General features: G+C 43.2%; 1 protein-coding gene across 1 annotated transcript in view; it reads right to left on the bottom strand.

The window, feature by feature from the left end:
* lars2 (leucyl-tRNA synthetase 2, mitochondrial) overlaps positions 1-16,560 on the bottom strand; it is a 175,418-nt gene that overhangs the window by 123,311 nt on the left and 35,547 nt on the right.

Here is a 16,560-nt window from a genome sequence, read left to right on the forward strand (position 1 = left end):
GTACTGAAATACTTTTACTCTATACTCTTATTGAAAATTATATTTACCCTGAGGGTTAATGAGTTTGAAATGTCTTTCAGTGATGTCATTGAAGGACAATGAATCCTGGTGCTGTGTTAATTACAGCTCAATGAAACGATGTAGACAAAAAAGAAAAACAGCGATACAGATTGCTACTTTTTCATCTCATGTCACTTCATCAAGCTGTAATTCACACAACACAAACATTCATTGTCCTCTGATGACATCATTGGAGGACATACTCAAACTCATGACCTCATAACTGTCAAACGAAATGAACGTGCGCAAATCTCTTCACGTTTTTTGGGCCATGATACACAGGCACTATTATGAGGCAATAAATATGGGCAACGATTATGACCACGAGTATCTTTTTCCATAATCGCCCTTTGTTCCTTAAAGCCTTTGTCATCCACAAAGATTGCTTTTCCCCATTTAACAATTCACCCATCTCTCCTGAAGCCAGTATTGCTCATCTCCTTTGCCTTTCAGATTCGCTCCATGTATTACGACCTGTCATTGCAGCGCATTATACACATGTCCAACCGGACCAAAGTGGCCCGATGTTGCCGTCCGCAGATCCCCGCGCTCTCACTGTTGTGGCTTAAAGGATATTTAAAAAAATATCTGTCAAATGACCAAGTCAAATGATTGGAACGAGCGAGCTGTTTATCAAACCCTCTACAGTGAGACATGCACTTGTTATGTGCATAACAGTTGCGCGCGTACACGAAGGCCTTCTGCTAGATCTGAAAATATTTTAAAGATCTGAAAATATTGCTTGTTTAAGAAACAAGTCTGCAAGTAGGGCTGCCCCCTCCTAGTCTATTCACCCGTCTGTCCGGTCTCATATTTCCTGAAAAATTACAAGGAAACTATAAAATAAGGAAGGGTCTTCACTCAGACAGAATACCAGCGTTCAGCTTGGTGCCAGACTTTGGTGTCTTAAGTTTGGTGTTCTATTAGAAGCCTGTATTCAAATGCTAAATACACCAGCTATCAGAGGAAATATACATCAACCAATATATCAAACGTTAGCTAGTTAACGATGCAACAAATTGCAGATGATTCTGACATCCGAGGTAATAACCTGTTTAAATAACTGATCCCATTCAACTCAATGTCGGACGAACTGATGGTTTCCACACCCTTCCTTCTTTTATAGTTTCCGTGAAAAAGTGAGAAGCACGTGTCCGGCGAGCACGAGGTGTAAAGAGGCCCTCCTGCGTCATGTGATAAACTGTGTTCATCCTCTCCTGCTCAGGCTTTCATCCCTAACACCTCCACTGTGATACAGGCCTGACACATCTGTTCCCAGCTGGCCTACAGTGTGTCTACAAAGAAGGTGTGCGGCAGAGATAATTACAATACATTACCTCTAGCCAACAAGCCATAATGTGTGTTCCATGCTCGGATCTATACGGTAAGTCCCGGAAGCCCAATTGACTATACATTATGCCGGGAGCCGCTCACTCTGCAGTGAGTGAGTGAGTGAGTGAGTGAGTGAGTGAGTGAGTGAGTGAGTGAGTGAGTGAGTGAGTGAGTGAGTGAGTGAGTGAGTGAGTGAGTGAGTGAGTGAGTGAGTGAGTGAGTGAGTGAGTGAGTGAGTGAGTGAGTGAGTGAGTGAGTGAGTGAGTGAGTGAGTGAGTGAGTGAGTGAGTGAGTGAGTGAGTGAGTGAGTGAGTGAGTGAGTGAGTGAGTGAGTGAGTGAGTGAGTGAGTGAGTGAGTGAGTGAGTGAGTGAGTGAGTGAGTGAGTGAGTGAGTGAGTGAGTGAGTAGGCTGGAACATAATAATAATGGGAGATGCTAATGGGGATCAAGGCCCCTTTCTCTGCTGTCCTCTACATTACATGTTAACAGGGAGATGCCGTAGATTAAAAACCTCAGCAGCTGTTTTAAGCCAACATAGGCATGTTGTCGCATCCATCTCAGCCGCTCTACAAAACATCCTCGCCCCCGCTGACACTCTCTCTCTCTCTCTCTCTCTCTCTCTCTCTCTCTCTCTCTCTCTCTCGTCTCTCTCTCTCTCTCTCTCTCTCTCTCTCTCTCTCTCTCTATCTCTCTCTCTCTCCCCTCTCTCTCTCTCCCCTCTCTCTCTCTCCCCTCTCTCTCTCTCTCCCCTCTCTCTCTCTCCCCTCTCTCTATCTCCCCTCTCCCTCTCTCTCTCTCCCCCTCTCTCTCTCTCTCTGTACTCTGTATCCTTCTGTCCTGATTCCCGACTTTGGTTTACTTTCCTCCGCTTTGGAGCATCTCTGTGTGTCCCTTTCTACTCCCTCCTCCTCCTGGGAGCAACAGATCGTCTCTTTTTTCACAGAGAGTAGAGTAGTGTAGTGTAGAGTAGAGTAGTGTAGTGTAGAGTAGAGTAGAGTAGAGTAGAGTAGAGTAGAGTAGAGTAGAGTGTAGAGTAGTGTAGAGTAGTGTAGAGTAGAGTAGTGTAGTGAAGTGTAGAGTAGTGTAGTGTAGAGTGTAGAGTAGAGTGTAGAGTAGAGTGTAGAGTAGAGTAGTGTAGTGAAGTGTAGAGTAGTGTAGAGTAGAGTGTAGAGTAGAGTAGAGTAGAGTAGAGTAGAGTGTAGAGTAGAGTAGTGTAGTGAAGTGTAGAGTAGAGTAGAGTAGAGTAGAGTAGAGTGTGAGTAGAGTAGTGTAGTGAAGTGTAGAGTAGAGTAGAGTAGAGTGTAGAGTAGAGTAGTGTAGAGTAGAGTAGAGTAGAGTGTAGAGTAGAGTAGAGTAGATTAGAGTAGAGTGTAGAGTAGAGTAGTGTAGTGAAGTGTAGAGTAGAGTAGAGTAGAGTGTAGAGTAGAGTAGTGTAGAGTAGTGTAGAGTAGAGTAGAGTAGAGTAGTGTAGAGTAGAGTAGAGTAGAGTAGAGTAGAGTAGTGTAGAGTAGAGTAGAGTAGAGTGTAGAGTAGAGTAGTGTAGAGTAGAGTAGAGTAGAGTAGTGTAGAGTAGTGTAGAGTAGAGTAGAGTAGAGTAGTGTAGAGTAGTGTAGAGTAGTGTAGAGTAGAGTAGAGTAGAGTGTAGAGTAGAGTAGTGTAGAGTGTAGAGTAGAGTAGTGTAGTGAAGTGTAGAGTAGAGTAGAGTAGAGTAGTGTAGAGTAGAGTAGAGTAGAGTAGTGTAGAGTAGAGTAGTGTAGAGTAGTGTAGAGTAGAGTAGAGTAGAGTAGTGTAGAGTAGTGTAGAGTAGAGTAGAGTAGAGTGTAGAGTAGAGTAGTGTAGTGAAGTGTAGAGTAGTGTAGAGTAGAGTAGAGTAGAGTAGAGTAGAGTAGAGTAGTGAAGTGTAGAGTAGAGTAGTGTAGTGTAGTGTAGAGTAGAGTAGAGTAGAGTAGAGTAGAGTAGTGAAGTGTAGAGTAGATAAGTGTAGAGTAGTGTAGTGTAGAGTAGAGTAGAGTAGAGTAGAGTAGAGTAGTGAAGTGTAGAGTAGAGTAGAGTGTAGAGTAGATAAGAGTAGAGTAGTGTAGAGTAGAGTAGAGTAGAGTAGTGAAGTGTAGAGTAGAGTAGAGTAGAGTGTAGAGTAGATAAGAGTAGAGTAGTGTAGAGTAGAGCAGTGAAGTGTAGAGTAGAGTAGTGAAGAGTAGAGTAGTGTAGAGTAGAGTAGAGTAGAGTAGTGTAGTGTAGAGTAGAGTAGTGTAGAGTAGAGTAGAGTAGAGTAGAGTGTAGAGTAGAGTAGTGAAGTGTAGAGTAGAGTAGTGTAGTGTAGAGTAGAGTAGTGTAGTGTAGAGTAGAGTAGAGTAGAGTAGAGTAGAGTAGTGAAGTGTAGAGTAGAGTAGTGTAGTGTAGAGTAGAGTAGAGTGTAGAGTAGATAAGAGTAGAGTAGTGTAGAGTAGAGTAGAGTAGTGAAGTGTAGAGTAGAGTAGAGTAGAGTGTAGAGTAGATAAGAGCAGTGAAGTGTAGAGTAGAGTAGTGTAGTGTAGTGTAGAGTAGAGTGTAGAGTAGTGTAGTGTAGTGTAGAGTAGAGTAGTGAAGAGTAGAGTAGTGTAGAGTAGAGTAGAGTAGAGTAGTAAGAGTAGAGTAGGAGTAGCTAGTGTAGTGTTAGTTAGAGTAGACTAGAGTAGAGTAGTGTAGAGTAGAGCTAGTGCTAGAGTAGAGCTAGAGTATAGCTAGAGTACGCTAGTGTAGACGTAGAGTAGTGTAGACGGTAGAGTCTAGACCTCGTAGCGTACGAGTAGAGTAGAGTAGAGTAGTGTCGAGTAGTAGAGCTAGAGTCGACTAGTAGCTAGAGTAGTAGAGTAGAGTAGTGTAGAGTAGAGTAGACTAGTAGAGTAGAGTAGTCGTAGCTAGAGCTAGAGCATACTCTAGTAGAGTCGTCGCTAGAGTAGAGTAGTGTAGTGTAGGTGTAGGAGTAGCTGTAGTGTAGAGTCGAGTCTACTTTAGAGTAGAGCTAGCTATAGCTAGCTATACGAGTCCGTGCTACTTGAAGAGTAGCTGTAGACGTAGACGTGTAGCTGAGAGTAGAGCTAGAGTAGCTAGAGCTCGTAGCTGTAGCTTCGAGTAGAGCTAGTGAGAGTAGAGTAGTGTAGAGTAGGTGTAGAGTAGTGTAGTGTAGTGTAGAGAGTACGGTGTAGAGTAGTGTAGTGTCTAGTAGAGCGTAGTAGAGTAGTAGCTAAGCTGGGGTACGAGTAGTCGTAGAGTAGTGTAGACTGTAGTGTAGAGCTAGTGCTAGACTCGACGTGTAGAGCTAGAGCTCTAGTCTACTAGTAGCTCTAGACTCTAGCTAGTACGAGTAGTGAGTAGAGTAGAAGTGTAGAGTAGTGTAGTGTAGAGTAGTGTAGAGCTAGGATCGCTAATAGTGTAGAGTAGAGTAGCTATTCGTAGAGCTAGAGCTAGTGAGTTAGAGTCGAGTAGCTCGTAGCGTAAGTAGAGTAGAGTAGAGTAGAGTAGTGTAGTGTAGTCTACTCGACGTAGAGCTCGGTAGCGCTAGAGTAGCTAGCTCTAAGTAGAGTAGAGTATAGTGTAGAGTAGAGTCGGTAGAGTAGAGTAGAGTAGAGTAGAGTGAAGAGTACTCGAGCTCTACGAGTAGAGTCGAGCTACCTTTCACGGTCCCAGACACCGTTTCAAGGCTTGGGCCCAAATGCCCACTCGAAATTGCCCCAATGCCCTCGAAATCAGCTTACAGGGGGGCAAGAAAATCCCCAAACAGTTTACTAATTATATATCAGGCCACGTGAGCGGATCGGTGCGGGCGAGAAATCCGCTCTTCGCTCTTTAAAGCTTGGTCCGCTCCGCTAATCGGTCATGTTGACCCCGCCCCCAAGTCGCTCTCCGCTCGCTCACCGCTCACCTTGAATCGAGCGCTCCCCGCTCCCCGCGCCACATCGCTCGGCAGATTTTTATTTTTTTTGGAGCATGGTGTAAATTAGCTCAAACTACAACAGTCTACACCCCCTGGGCCCCTTAACAATTGTTTGTATTGAGCCGCATTGTAATTGTACCCATTCTGCAATGTTAAATAACGTTGTTTATCCATTCACTAGCTCTATTAAGCGATGATAGCTAGCCTAGCCACAATGCTATGGTCGCTGCCATTAACGTTAGCATGTAAGCTAACGACAACAACAATGGCGTCAAAACTTTTTCTAACAGGATGTGAGTTACAAAGCCTGAACAGGATATCACAGGTTCACCCTTCTCATTGGTTGAAAATGGCCTTCATGTTTGTACATCGCCATCTGTTGCTTTGGCATTGTACTACATGTATATTACATCAGTGTTAAACCACTGTGAGCGGCCTGGAGTGGATTGGAGCGGAGGAGAACTCTCGCTCCAGACGTCGCGCCGACACATTTTAAAACCCACTCCTCGCTCACGTCAAAACCGCCCGCTTCGCTCACGTGCACTGTTATATATATAATTATATATATGCTCTACAGTGCAGGCATTTCCCTCGTATTTGCCCCTAATAATATGTGTGTGTGCGAACCGGAAAAATCATTTACTTGCAGTGTGCGAGACGAGTGAAGATTACAAAACAGCTCCGCTGTTAATAGTTCAGAAACTGGACTGAAATTCAGTTTTTGGGTGGAATGTTTGTTGCAAGGAGGGAGGGAGGCGGGGCCCGCTGCATGTTACAGGGTACTTGAGAGGTGCGAACGCAGACAGACAGAGAGCTCTGCTTTCATCAAGCATGCATAGTGTAACATTAAGTTACACTGCTATCTTAACGTTAGCAAGCTAAGCATCTGCATAGCGCGACCTGTGTAATGTTAAGTAACTTGTGTTCGGCGGGGAAAGGCCGTTCCATTTGTAACACAACTTCAAAGAATAACATCCAAATCCGATCCCGATGCGCATTTCCTTCATTCCACAGCGCTGAGCATGCAACGTATTTCATTGATAGATCTGGTCAGTGGCCAGAGCCTATACTCACAAACGTTCCAGTGCTGTCTTCGGGATGATTTTAATCCAAACGTCCATTCAAAACTTGTATTATGAAATAATTCTGGGATGTCTGACTATTTCCCTATGCATTGGTGCGAGTTCAGCTGATAGTCCATAGAGTCCATGACATAAGTTCATGAGATGCTCTGTTCTTTTGTTGTGTTTGAGGTGGATGTTGTTGCGTGTGTGGGGTTTTTCATGTATCAATTTGAAACAAGCCTCTTGACTGTTGGAATTAGGGATGTTAAAAATAAAATAGCTAATAATATTATTCAATATTAGACATTCATTGATCCAGAGGCAACCGGCTATTCGTCTGCTATTTGTAGATATATCAAGACAACAACACAACTTGCCCTCAGGGACAATCATATTTAATCTATTTAGATAGAGTATGTATGTATTATTTACAGATAATTGAAGGTACCTCAAAACATGAAACCAAGCCATGTCACACATCGTGTGTGTGTGTGTGCGTGTGTGTGTGTGTGTGTGTGTGTGTGTGTGTGTGTGTGTGTGTGTGTTACTTGAACAATTGTCACTGTGCTCCAGCCGCATTTCATTGTATACCAGTATGCCGTGACAATTAAAACTCTTGACTTGACTTGAAATTTCTTTGTGTGCTCCTAAATTTGTATTTAGATTTTATTTATTAACATTTTATTTAAGAGCACATGTGCTCATTGGGAAAAAGGTTAGCGTAGAGCCCTATATATGGAGACATTAACATTACGTTATCAAACATAGGGACGAAGACTGTAAAAAAAAGTGTCAACAATGTTTTATAATCTTTATGTTAATTTTCATTATAAAAATGTTGTGCCCATGAAAAAAAAAAAAAAAGCCCCCGAAAATCAATTAAGGGGGGCAAAAAAAGCCCTTGAAAAGAAATGTTAATTTCTAACCCTGGAGTAGAGTAGAGTGTAGAGTAGAGTGAGTAGTGTAGAGTAGAGTAGAGTAGTGAAGTGTAGAATGAGTATTGTAGAGTAGAGTAGTGTAGTGTAGAGTATTGTAGAGTAGAGTATATTAGAAGCAGGAGAGGAAGAGGTGAGTAGTAGAGTAGACTAGAGTAGAGGATATGAGGAGAGGAAGAGGCGAGGGCCAAAAAGGAGCGACATATTGACTCTAACGACTCTGATGCTTCAGATGAATCGGTATCCTTGGTAACTGCCGGGGCTTAATTTGTAAAGCGGAGTGCTGGATATAGTATTAGACTAAGTGAGCACAGCGCCGCAGACCAGTCTGAATGGGAAGCAGAGATACAGTCACACAGGGACCAACGTCGAAGACGGGCGACGTAAATATAAAAAACCCCGCCGCGCTGCTCATTAAAATAGATGTGCCACGTTGTTTATTCAGCATAAAGAATACTCTCGTTTAATATATAATTATGGTGAAAGGGAACGGCAGGACCCGTTGCCACGGAGACCACCTGTGATGGACAGGCTGCATTAGTGAGCGGAGCTCATTTGTCAAAGTTCAAAGACAGAGTGTGTCCGAGGCACATTACCATCTCTCTAGTAATATAACAGGCAGCAGCTGAAGTTCCAGACGCCCCTAGCCCCTTCACTGCCACACGACAGAAGGATAACCCTTTACTGGTTAGTAGTAAAGGGTTAACCTTCTGTGAATTGTTGCAGTGAAAGGGTTAACCGTTTTTGGTAGGGTGGCAGTGAAAGGGCTAGTAGCCCTGTGTTCGCACAAAGAGGGACAATAATCATAATAAATTCAATTTGTACCGCACTTTACATTTGTAAAAATCTCAAAGTGCTAGAGGAGATAAAAACAAAAAGTGAAATGAATAAAACAGTTAAAATGAATAAAACAACCAATGAAATGGAAGAACATGAAAATAAAATAGATTAAAATAATGAAAGAAATGAATAGAAGTAAAAATAAAAGTAAAAGAAAAATTCAGGCAAAAGCCTTGTTAAAAAGAAATGTTTTAGGCCCCTTTTAAAAGCCTCAACGGATTGTGGTGCTCTCAGGTGGATGGGGAGAGCATTCCACAGTCTGGGTGCGGCAGAGCAGAAGGCTCGATCGGCCATGGTGTGCAGCTTAGTCCTGGGGGCTTTGAGGAGGACTGGGGGGTGAGGAGTTCCTTGAGGTAGGCAGGGGCACCACCGTGTACGCACTGGTGAGTGACAACAAGGGCTGCCCCACCTTAGAGCATCGCTTTCGTCCTAATCTACCAAGACTTGGTCGATGAGTGGTTTATTTTTTTATGTTTTTGTTTTATGTTTTATGAGTTATTTCCTGAAAGATTAGATGAGATTCAAATGTATTGTCATCATAGAGCACAAGTACAGTACAACGAAAATAAGTGTGGCATCCAACCAGAGTGCAAATGTATATATAGTACTACTGAGTAATAGTGCTAATCAGATGTATGTACAGAGTTGTAGTATTAATATGTACAGTGCCGTACATCTCTGATGAGCACTAGATTTAAACAGGTTCCCCCTGCATGATTGCGTGTGGGGAAAACACAATTTTACAGATTTATCAATGAAACGAACTAATTTGATTGGTCGAAAATGTGACAGTCGGCTAAGTCGAGGACAGCCCCGGTGGGAAGGAGCTTAGCTTCTGCCCGTCTAGACTCTCATTATGCAGACTTGTCTTTTAAACTGTGACTGACTGGAAGCGGTAGGAAGCAGAGACTAGAGAGCAGTGTTGTTGGAGTGTTGGGCTCACTATGTAACGAGCTGTCCCGACAAGGACGACGTCCAATGATGGACTGAGACACCGTCATCCATCCATCTACTGCTGTAGGAGAGTCCCTTAACGGACGAGGAAGACGGGAACTCGCTGGGACTGATTTGGAGAATGTAGTCTAACATTTACACTTCTGAGTATGCGTGTGTGCGTGTGCCACACACAGTCCCAAAGGCTGTGTTCTATCGGCGAGCAGAAGCAGCTACCAAAATGAAAAAAAACACCATTAAAAGCCGTAAAAATATCTACGGGGTGGGATTGTAAGACCACTTGTGCGGTTGCCTTAATTAACCGGTGAATGGGTGATGTGAAGAGATTCCCTCTCTGACAGATGCGTAGAGAAAATGCACTCTTGGGCAGGAGGCGGTTGCCTATCACATGGAGAGACCCGCCGGGGAGTCTCTCTGTGCAGGTGGAAGAGATACAGAGCCACTTAGTCCTGCTAAGAAATCAGGGGCAGAGAATGCTGATCAATGTGGAAATGGACTCCCTGTGTGTTTCCTGTGTCTTAAGGTGTTAGCTGAGCCTACAGCTCATACGTATACACACACACACACACACGTGTGACATGTACAAATGTAAGCGGCGTGCGCACAGGCACGCAAACGCAAACACACCCGCTGCTGTGCGCCTGCTGATCGACACCAGGAGGAGAGTTTAGTGTTGGTACATTCATAGCTAGGATGTAGGCCACCGGCACGTACATCACTACCCCTCTCCAGTCTGTCTTCACACCTCTGTTTGGCCTTTCCCTCTGTCTCTAGCACCCCCCGCACCCCCAATCCATCTCCCTGCTGTCTAGGACAAAGAAAACAGTGCTGATTACAAAGCAATGGTGGCGATGGTACCCAACACACTCAGTACTGAGAGTGTTTGACATGGTCCATTAAACCAGCTCATTCAGGAGGAGAGGAGAGGAGAGGAGAGGAGAGGAGAGGAGAGGAGAGGAGAGGAGAGGAGAGGAGAGGAGAGGAGAGGAGAGGAGAGGAGAGGAGAGGAGGAGAGGAGGAGATAATAGGAGAATAGAGGAGAAAGGGGAGAAGAGAAGGGAAGATAAAGGGGAGAAAAGAGAAGAGAAGATAAAAGAAGAGAAGAGAAGAGAAGAGAAGAGAAGAGAAGAGAAGAGAAGAGAAGAGAAGAGAAGAGAAAAAGAGACAAGAGATGAGAGGAGAGAAGAAAGGAGAGGGGAAGGGGAGAGAATAAAAGAAGAGAGGATAGGAGAGAAGAGAAGAAAAGAGAAGAGAAGAGAGGAGACGAGAGGAGGAGATGGGAGAAGGGGAGAGGGGAGAAGAGGCGAGTAGAGAAGATGAGAGAAGAGGTAGAGATCAGAGCTGCTGCTAGCTGTTCCCAGTGCGATTCATCACGGCAGAGGGCGAAGATGAATGATGTGAGACTGCAGAGAGACAGCGAGGGGGAGAAGGACAGAAACACGGACCATGTAACAATCATGTCAGAGGCTGTGGATGACTGCGTTAGCAAGCTTCATCTGGTACATATTGTCCACAGCTTGATCTCTGAAGGGCTTCTCACTGATCAGCCTATAGGACTCAAATGCACCATTGAGCATTATATAAAAGAGCCATAAAGAGCAAAAAAGAGATCCGTCACATCTTGTATTGACTTGACTGTTTATATTATAGCATTCTCAATTGCTTGCCAAGTGTTATGCAGCTGCTCCAGTTCTATTGGTATTACCTTTGTTAATCTTGTGTTAGTTGTTGTTTGATGGGACTTCTCGGCTCTTGGTCTCGTGATTTTATGATGTTGCCGTTTGCATGCCGTCTTATTTACCATTTATATTAACTCATTCTGCGCCATCGCTTAGAACGCCACCGCTTTAATCAATGGGGGGACTGCGAGATTTGCGAGTGCTTAAAATATATCTTAAATTATAGCTATGGGTCTAATACACCTGTCGATTATCACGTTTATACCGCTTTGAATATGAGTATAGTTTTGGTGATTCTTAGTAATTCCAGGAAAAGACACGATAATAGCCCTTTAGTGGAATACACTAAACACGTTGTCATTTTTCGCCTGATTATCGAATCTTCCTGAAATCAATGCTAGATCATCATTATTATCCTTCCTCGTGCAAGAATGAAAAGAGCCCTGGACCGCGGCCCCCCCCCCCCCCACCTCCTGCACCCAACGGCACACACACAGAGACAGCGTCGATCGGGGTAGAAATAAATATCAGATCAACGATCAAATTTATATATAGTGTTCTTACCTTGTATATAATGCAAAAGAAATAATCCAATTATCTGATTGCCATTCCAAATACTGCTCGTGGAGGTCCGTACCACATTACCGACGTTACATATGAACGGGCGGGCGGGGTTACTGTTCCATGCCATCGTTGTTGAGGCCTACCTTGCCTGAGTATTTAAACCGCCCGCACGGCTCGGATCGTCCCAGAAAAGAAACTACACCATTCCCAATGGAGTGCAATACCAGCTGGTGGCGGTATTTGCCCTTTTGCGAGCTCAGACCCATTCCCAACGATAAGATTAGGCTGAATGGATGAAAATGAATGGATATCGCTAATAAAAGAAATAATGATTAAAACCCAACTATACTCGTGATTGGCGCTGAGCGGTCGGCGAGTTAACCCGACTATCATCGGGTCTGGCGCAGGGTTTCCGTTAGAAAAAATTGTTGCCGGTCTCCGTGACCTGCAAGATTTCAATCTACCGGACAAATGAAATTAATTTCCGGTCATAGTTTATTGAGCTTTAAAACAATTGATAGGCAGGCTATATAAAGAATGTCATCCTCAAGGCATGTAGATTTATAATATTATTACTTAAAACTAGGCTACTTTTGCGTATACAGTCATTATTATATTCCAAATAAAATAAGTCCCTCGATACTCCGTGCTGCTGCTGACTTGAAATAAAATAGACCGCGTATGTGGGCAGTCGGTCCGACACTAAACAGCAGTCTGTTATAATCACATTTTTATGAGCTAACGAATTCCGTTATATTGGACATTTGTATTAATTATATCAAGCGAAGAACTGAGAAAGCAGAGAGACGGCAACATTATCGTGGTTTGCGTGACGACTCTCTCCACCTCGCAACGACTTATTTGCAAAGAGTATGGCGCTGCAGAGCAGCTGATTCAGTGTTATTGGCTCTTTTCTGGGAACCGCACAGCAGCGCCCCCCACCCAACATTGGCTGAAAATGGCTGAATTGGAGTACTGCTGGAATACTGCATTGTGCTGATAGTGCTTTGGCTCTGCAGCTTCACAAAAGTTCGCACACCCAGCACTAAGCTCTCGCTGACAACGTCGTTGTCATTATTAGAAGCAACGAGGAAACAAATGTAATGATCGTTTCGTTCATCGCATAGGCTATTTAATTTTAGCCTATTTTAATACAATTCAAATAATCAAATTGTGCTTAGACTCAGGGAATTATTTTCACCGGACATTAAGACCGGAGAGAGTAAATATGTCGGACTTCAACAGATTTTGCCGGTCAAATACCGGTAATTACCGGCTAACGGAAACGCTGGTCTGGCGTTCAATGAGTTAATGATATTGTCTCATATCTGAGTCAAGTTCATATTTATGCGGATGACACTATTATCTATTGTATTGCTCACTCTGTACAACTAGCCATTGAGATAGAAATGCTCTACAACAGGGGTGGCCAACCCGTGGCTCGCGAGCCGCATGCGGCTCGTTGCCCGTCAATGTGCGGCTCTTCCATCCAAAAAAAAAAAATAATAATTTTTTTTTTTTTTTTTTTATGTCACTCATTCCATAAGGACATAGAATAAACATTTACAATTTCTTTTTTAAATGGTCCATTTGCATGTTCTTGGTATCTGAATCTAGGGACATATATGGATCAGTGTCAGAAATAGTGTGTCTGTTACTAGGCTTGAGTAAATTGTAATGAACCAAAGGAGAATATCAATTCTATTTAAAAATTTTTTTTATCTTTGACTGTGAATAACACCATGCTAAAATTGACCAGACCTGAAAAATCTAAGCAAATGAATAAAGGGAAGATGATTAAACAGAAGGTTTTGTAGATACAGTACTGAATTCTGCCATCTTTTTTATAATGTAAATTTCTCCACCATTTTTCATCATATTGCAACACCGTTTTTTGCAAGACGTACACAGAAAGGTAGAGAAACTAACTGCGTTCTGTTTTATGGCAATAACGTTCAGGTTTGTGGGAGATAATCCCAAAAAATAAGAGAAATAAAAAAGTAAATCCAGAAGTCAGATGATTGACAGGGGCTGGTGTGAGCTGGGTAGGGTAGTTTTTCGAAATTTGAAAGCCCTGAGTCTCTTCCTTCAAAAGACTACACTCACTTTTGGATGTGCCACTTCCTCCTGTCAATATGCGCCGGTTTCCGACTCAATGCCCTGAGATTTCTATAATCTTATATTTCACTAATAACAGTTAAAATAATTGGTAAACAAACGTAATGCTGAAAATATACACTTTTACTGTATATCTCGGGCTTAAGAGGTTAACCCTGTGAGGCCCAAATTAAAAAGACATTAGCAACTTCAGAGGCCAGAGGGTGGGACATATAAACACATTTACTATCAAATAGCATTGTGAGGCTGAACAACAGGACCAATTGACTATACATGTGCTTAAAGGGGAACTATCTTATAAATGGCCTTTTTCAGTGTTTACCATTGTTTCTTAGCTATGTGGACTTATATTAATAGGATGGGATCTATGTCTCTAATTCTCATATTGGCGCATTCTTCCAATTCTTCTCCTCTCACAATATTCACCCTCACTGAACTGAGTCATCTGAAAATGTGCATATCTGTGATGTCAGAGATTTCTCAGCTGCATAATAATGTGGCAGTTGATGTGGCAGTTGGCACCAGGCCACACAGTGGTTGGAGCCCAGCCTCAAAACGGCTTAAGATCTTGAGGTAGAAAAATGCGGTTTTTGAGTACTTGATTAGAAATACAAAACAATGCATTTTTTTTTGAAAAAAACCTAGGTGTTCCATAGACTCGCAGGAATTGTGTAAAAGTGTCCAAATAGTGAAAGAAATAGTAAAATAGTTCCCCTTTAAAAAAAATTAAATAAACATTCTTTTTTTAAATGGCTAAAAGTGATTTTGTAATTTTGCAACCGTGGGTCTCACAGGGTACTTTTAACCCTGTGAGGCCCAAATAAAAAAGACATTAGCAACTTCAGAGGCCAGAGGGTGAGACCTATAAACACATGAAGGGTGCCGTGACTGAAAAAAAAGGTTGAGAAACGCTGGTATATGGTGTGGCTCTTTGTGGTACCACAGTAATTTTTGTGGCTCTTAGTCTCTGACTGGTTGGCCACCCCTGCTCTACAACATGCACTTATTGGCCTTGAGCTTGTATTGAATGCAAGCAACAAACAAAATTCATGATGTTCTCTAGGAATATTGTTTACAATGATTTGCATGTATCGACTGTGAATGGGTCTGACATCAAAAGAGTTACAGAATATAAATATCTTGCCATCTGGCTTGATGAATTTACATTTAAATACCATATTGTAGACAATCTTGCCAGTAAATTGTGGCAAAAAAACTGGGTTGCACAAGAAGAGGAACCAAGCAGAAAGAGGGTCATTGAAGCAGCTTTTCTGTCTTGGATCATTGAGGTGTGATTTATAGAAATGCTGCTCCTTCCACTCTGAAACCTCTAGACACAGTCTATCATTCTGCACTTTATTAATGCTGATAGATATGGTATTCACCACTGCATCCTGTACGATGAAGTGGGTTGGTCTTCTTCAGCAGAGAGACGAAATAAATATTGGTATCTGTTGTATCTTTAACATTTTGAGTGCCAACGACGAGAATTCTCGTTATTTCATGCCAACCGTTCAGTGCCAACGACGAGAAATCGCGTTATTAATCGTTATTTTTTTAATTCACAATTTCCATTCATTTTTCATCAATCTAGCCTCATGTTACCACTGGGACTCTCTCTGAGCTCGAACAGGGAAAATACCACCCCCTATCGTCTCCCGGATGGTAATGCACCCTTTGGATTGGACTGAATGAAAACGCATGGGGAAAAGAAAATCTGGAATCCACATTTTACTTGTCAGGCATGTAATCCGAGCCGATTGCAGTCTTTGTGGTCCCTCAGAACAGCGTGGAATATGTGTTTCTAGCACCCAGCGTTGGATCAATAAACGCGATCGATATTTGGAATGGCGATCAGGAATTGGAATAATCTTTTTGGAGAACATCTGATCTGAGGTAAGGAATCTATTTTACCAGTCTTGGGGTAATCAGAGCTTTTTTCACAGATATATCAACGTGTCCCCTTTTAGCGCTTTTAAACCGCCCGGGCTCCGGTTCAAGCTCCAGCTCCGTTCTGAACCCTCTGAACCTTGGTGCTCTCTGGCGAACCACCCCGCGTTTACACCCATTTAAAGGGGACATGCATTGCTATTCCTAGCACTATTTGGGCAACTTTACACAATTCCTGTGAGTCTATTGAAGACATCTGTAAGTTTTTTTTTCAAAAAAAATGCATTGTTTTATATTTCTAATCAAGTACTCAAAACCATCATTTTTCAGCCTCAAGATTTCAGGCTGTTTCCCTTTCTTTTTTTCTTTCTTCCACTCTCTCCCTCGCGGCAGCTTGTGCTCCCGAATGGGGGGGGGGGACCTGCCGCGCGGCACACACCCCCGAACGGGAGAGGGAGAGAGTGAAAGAAAGAAAGGAAGAGAGAGGGAGGGAGGGAGAGAGGGGGCCTTATCAATAACGGCCGGTCTTTTTTTTCCTCGCTCTCTCTCTCTCTCTCTCTCTCTCTCTCTCTCTCTCTCTCTCCCTCCCTCTCTCTCCCTCCCTCCCTCTCTCTCTCTCTCTCTCCCTCCCTCTCTCTCTATCTCTCTCCCTCCCTCTCTCTCTCTCTCCCTCTCTCTCCCTCTCTCTCTCTCTCTCCCTCTCTATCCCTCTCTCTCTCTCTCCCTCTCTCTCTGTCTCTCCCTCCCTCTCTCTCTCCCTCTCTATCTCTCTCTCTCTCTCTCCCTCCAGAGTGCATGCAGAGGTGGGTTTCACTCTGCCGCAGTATGAGGAAATGGTTTCCACTCGCTGTGTAGTCAGTCTAGGTAGATTGTGGGCGGGCATTAGCTACAACCACAGAGCCAATCACATCACTGTCCGCTACCCAGAGCCTGAGTGACGTCACTCAGGCCTTCAAATCAGGATGGCCTAATTTACTGGAGCAGGAAATGATCTGAGCTGAATCAGAGCAATCCGCCAATATGGTATTTAGACACAAAAACACATTGATACTAACTCCTATTACTATAATACAATGCTAGAGACTGAAAAATGACATTTATAATGCACGTCACCTTTAAGCAGAACCAACATTCCACCGTCTCCGTCATTAACGGGGGCGTTACCCAGGCGGAGGTAGAAATAATGCGTGGAGAGCGAGCCTCAACGCGAG

The sequence above is a fragment of the Notolepis coatsorum genome (genome assembly GCF_963971535.1).
Source record: "Notolepis coatsorum genome assembly, chromosome: 19".
In the NCBI taxonomy this organism is placed as follows: domain Eukaryota; kingdom Metazoa; phylum Chordata; class Actinopteri; order Aulopiformes; family Paralepididae; genus Notolepis; species Notolepis coatsorum.